Raw genomic sequence first — 5,000 nt, 5'->3', positions numbered from 1 at the left:
CAATGTTTATGAGTAAGGTGTTGATTTGAGTTTTTCAAAATCATAGTTTTAACATAGGCGCCATAGCTCAGTTGGTTAGAGCGTCTGCCTAGTAAGCAGAAGGTCGAGGGTTCGAATCCCCCTGGTGCCTAGTCTTTTGTGAAGATTGTTCTGGGTTTTTTTATTGTTGTTTTTCTTGGGGTGGAGGGGGGGGGTGTTCTTTTGTTGTCATTGTTGTTGCTGGGTTTTTTTGTTGTTTTTTTGTTGTTTTTTTTGTTTCTTTGTTGTTGTTTTTCTAACACCTCAACTGCCCAATGTACCACTTTTCATTTTCTTCAAGACTTTACTTTAAATATGATGAATATGTAGATTTCTTCGTCCCTCTCTTTCTTTTTCGGAATCAGTCGCATAGGCGAGCGCGCGCATGCACGCACGCACGTGTGCACACGTAATAGGCCGCCAGTTGTGTAAATGCTGATGGGTATTGTTAATCTGTTTTGCCTCTACACCATTTATATGTGTTGTTGATATGTGAAAGGTGTAAGGGTAACGTATATGGACTACCCGCACTCTTGCACGGCTTCTTGAAACTGGAACTGTGACATGATGATCCGTAATTTGTTCCATGCTAACCATGCCTGATAGATAGATAGATAGATAGATAGATAGATAGATAGATAGATAGATAGATAGATAGATAGATAGAGACACATAAATTTACTTATTTATTGATAAACAAACAAATACATATTAAGCTAAATGAATAAAGAAAGAAGTTTATTCATTAATTCATCCGTTACTTGATTAATAGACAAATAAACAAAATGATTCAATTAATCAATTAACCAATGAAATAATCTACCAATCAAATCATTTATCCAGCGGAGTAATTATCTGATGAATTGTTTGTTTATTTAATCTAGCAGTTGATCACGGTCATAGAACGTTAACTATAAACTGTTAACTTAACGCCCGGTCGAGAAAAGGCCATATAAAAAAGGAATTCAGATTTGCTTTACCTTTGATTAAGAAAGCTACAAATCCAAACCATCAAACCACACCGTGTCAGCAGCGGCGCCATAGCTCAGTTGGTTAGAGCGTCTGCCTAGTAAGCAGAAGGTCGAGGGTTCGAATCCCCCTGGTGCCTATTTTTAACTTTTTTTCTTTTCTTTTTTTTTTTTTTTTTTTACGAGAAACTCTTATACTTCTCCATATACTACTTTCCTTTTTATTTTCATCTATACTTTGAATATGATGACTGCAAAATCTAGGTCATTTTCTTTCTGTTTCACAATCGCCAGGTCGAACGAGGACGCCCCCGCGCGCGCGTGCACACACACACACACACACACACACACACGCGCGCACGCACGCACGCACGCACGCACGCACACGCACGCACACGCACGCACGCACACACACACACATGTACAGAGAGAGAGAGAGAGATTAGCACGTTCAAGCACATTTAGTCATCCTCTTATTCCTGAGGAAACGAAAAAGTTCGTCAAGTCAATCGTTTCCTGTTGACGTTTTGCAGCTGAGTATACACGTGCGTATGACTGTTACTGGCAATGATATGTGCGCCCGTTATTGTGTCACCCCTCAATGATGCGCGAATCTGGTACTGATACGTAATAAACCGCCTTTAGTGTGAATTCTGACGGGTATTGTAAATCGGTATTGCTTGCACACAATTCATACGTATATCTACATCTGTTGTTTATATGTATCAAATCTACTTGTGCCTCCCCCCCCCTCCCTTTTTTATGTTTATAGATGTTGAGCATTGTGCATGAACCAGTTATAAGCTTAAACGCCTTCTAGATTTTTTTTCGTCGTATATCTAAAGTGGAAAGACGTTAAATTGAAGACTGCTACTACTACGCCTTCTAGAAACTGAAATTGTAACCGGGCGATCCGTTGATTTATTCCATTCTAAACTAATTAATGAATAAATTTATCAGTGTTCATTACACCATGCCTGATAGACACACACACACACACACACACACACACACACACACACACACACACACACACACACACACACACACACACACACGCACACACACACAGACGACAAACAGGCAGACAACCAGACAAAAAATAAACAAACAAACAAATAGATATATCAACCAATCAATCAATAATTGGGCTGAAAGAAATAAGTACAGATTAATTTGTTAAGTCATTACTTTATTAATAGAAAAAAACAACAACAAATGCATGGATAAATGATAGAATGAATCAATGTAACAATCAATCAATCAATCAATCAAATCTTTCACTCTATGGACTGATTTGTTGATTGATTAATAGATTGATTGTTTGATCATTTATGCATTTATTTATTGTTTCTAGTAGTTAATGACGATCATTGAACATTAATTACAACCTGCTTTCTTGCAAACTCGCGGCTGAGAAAAAGCCACTACGAAAGAGGAATGAAGATTTGCTTTTTCTTAACATGGCGACGAATCCTAACCACTAAACCACACAGTATCACTAGCGGCGCCATAGCTCAGTTGGTTAGAGCGTCTGCCTAGTAAGCAGAAGGTCGAGGGTTCGAATCCCTCTGGCGCCTCTATTTCTTTCTCTCTCGTCTTATAATCTATTTTCTTGTTTGCCTACACGAAATTCATTATTTTTATATTCAGCTGGCACGCATCTATCTCTCCTTAATCCAGGGTGGGGTGGGAAAATAACATATTGATTAATTACAGATTTCCACAGCTAAATAAAATTTCGCTTCTTTCGACCCATTTCATGTCATTCCATCTCTCTCTCCCATTATTTCTCTTACTTTCTCCCCCCCCCCCTCTCTCCCTCCCTCCCCCCTCTCTCTCTGTCTCCTCTCTCTCTCTCTGTCTCCTTCTTCTTCTTGCTTTTTGTGCTCCAGGGCTGGGTGGAAAAATGGATTTATATAATCATGCTCTCATTACCTTAATTGGGAAAACAAAATGTTTGTTCCTTCACTTGTTCGTTACGTCTCTTCGCCCACGCCAACAAGGAAAAAAAGAGAGAGAGAGGGGGGGAAGGGAGGGAGTGAGAAAGAGAGAGAGAGAGAGAAAGGCGAGAGAGATAGAGGCGCTGACAGACAGACAGACAGCAAACAGGGAGATAGGAAGAAAGAGAGAGGGGGGGGGAGATAAGATATATATATAGAGAGAGAGATACAGAGAGAGAGAGAGAGAGAGAGAGAGAGAGAGAGAGAGCAGACAGGGGGAGAAACAAGTCAGAAACATTGACAGAGAGAGAAAGAAAGAAAGAGAGATACAGAGACACAGAGATAAAGATAGACAGAGACAGAGATACAGAGAGACAGAGAGAGGCAGAACATTATCATCTGCATGACTGCAAAGCCACATATTCGCCTCATCGGGCCTACTCGGGCTTTTTTCTCTCCCCTCTTTCCTCATCCATTGTTGTTTTCTTTGTGGACATGTGCGTGATGCGTGCGTGGTTGCATGTGCGTGTGTGTGTGTGTGCGTGCCTATGTGCGTGCGTGCGCGCGCGCGCGTGTGTGTGTGTGTGTGTGTGTGTGTGTGTGTGTTCCCTCTCCTCCAATCTCCCCCCCCCGCCCACCACCCATCCCATTTTACTTGCCCCCTTTCTCCCCCCCCCCCCCCCCCCCTTTTTTTTTTTTTTTTCGCCAAGTTTGTTTGAAAGGTGATGAGTTGTATTCTCTTTTGTCACCACCTTGAGGAAGCCTGATAACGTGATGGTTTAGCAGAACAAAACGAGTGGGATGACTGACAAGCCTTGTGTTTGTCTTCAGAATAAACCATTTTTGGTTTGGGTTCTCGCTGCAAAACAAACACACACACACGCACGTGCGTGTGCCGCACCCTTCCTGTTTTTCTTCCTTCTACCTGGTCATGTCTCCGCACGTCAGTTCATTCTCCTCCCTCTAACCTTTTACATGCGGCCGGAGTGTAGGCGTACGCGTGCATGCGCTATGTAGAAACGCACACACGTACTTACGTGAAGGCTCGCGCGCACGCTTGCACACACACACACACACACACACACACACACACACACACACACACACACACACACACACACACACAATCAACCAGGAAGCAGGAAGACAAACAGTTCAGAAAAAAGAATCGAAGATCACGTTTTACGCTCACGTCAAACACGCCTTGAAGTTCTGCAGATGAGACTGCTCTTCCTCTCTCTGTCTGTCTGTCTGTCTGTCTGTCTGTCTCTCTATTGTATCACATACTGTGTGTCTTGAAATGTTTTCGAAATAACTTTACACACCACCCCATCATAAGGGGCTAAGGCCTTTCTTGAATAAACCATCCGGATCTCTCTCTCTCTCTTCGATTAGACACAATGGAACTGAATGCACATAATTTGTACGTTGAGAAAGCTGTGCCCCCCCCCCAACCCCCCCTCCCCCGCCTCCCACACACCCCCACCCGACCTCACTTCCTACACCTCTTGTTTTTCGTTCGCACCTTTCCCCAACCCAACCCACCAATCCATCCATACACCCAACCTGGCACCCGCCGACCAACCTTCCCACCCACAATGGAACAGAACCATTGACAGAGCATTGTCCTTTGCACTGCCCACAGAGACATCTGCCCTGTCAGTGACCCGCACCAACCTTCCCACCAACCTACCCACCCACAATGGAACAGAACCATTGACAGAGCATTGTCCTTTGCACTGCCCACAGAGACACCTGCTTCACTGACTCGTACCAACCTTCTCACCAACCTACCCACCCACAATGGAACAGAACCATTGACAGAGCATTGTCCTTTGGACTGCCCACAGAGACACCTGCTTCAGTGACCCGCACCAGCCTTCCCACCAACTTACCCACCCACAATGGAACAGAACCATTGACAGAGCATTGTCCTTTGCACTGCCCACAGAGACACCTGCCCTGCCATTGACCCGCACCAACCTTCCCACCAACCTACCCACCCACAATGGAACAGAACCATTGACAGAACATTGTCCTTTGGACTGCCCACAGAGACACCTGCCCTGTC

At 43.8% G+C, this 5,000-nt stretch overlaps 3 non-coding genes across 3 annotated transcripts; all 3 read left to right on the top strand.

Annotated features, from left to right (window-relative positions):
* The first annotated feature begins 56 nt into the window (after nucleotides 1–56).
* On the top strand, nucleotides 57–130 carry Trnat-agu (transfer RNA threonine (anticodon AGU)). Its single transcript has one exon. It is a non-coding gene; the product is annotated as a tRNA-Thr (tRNA).
* A 922-nt stretch (nucleotides 131–1,052) lies between these two features.
* Trnat-agu (transfer RNA threonine (anticodon AGU)) lies at nucleotides 1,053–1,126 on the top strand. The gene has a single exon. It is a non-coding gene; the product is annotated as a tRNA-Thr (tRNA).
* A 1,366-nt stretch (nucleotides 1,127–2,492) lies between these two features.
* Trnat-agu (transfer RNA threonine (anticodon AGU)) lies at nucleotides 2,493–2,566 on the top strand. Its single transcript has one exon. It is a non-coding gene; the product is annotated as a tRNA-Thr (tRNA).
* Nucleotides 2,567–5,000: the final 2,434 nt, after the last annotated feature.

The sequence above is a fragment of the Babylonia areolata genome, chromosome 19 (genome assembly GCF_041734735.1).
Source record: "Babylonia areolata isolate BAREFJ2019XMU chromosome 19, ASM4173473v1, whole genome shotgun sequence".
Taxonomy (NCBI): domain Eukaryota; kingdom Metazoa; phylum Mollusca; class Gastropoda; order Neogastropoda; family Buccinidae; genus Babylonia; species Babylonia areolata.
This window is presented reverse-complemented; position numbering and strand designations above follow the sequence as displayed.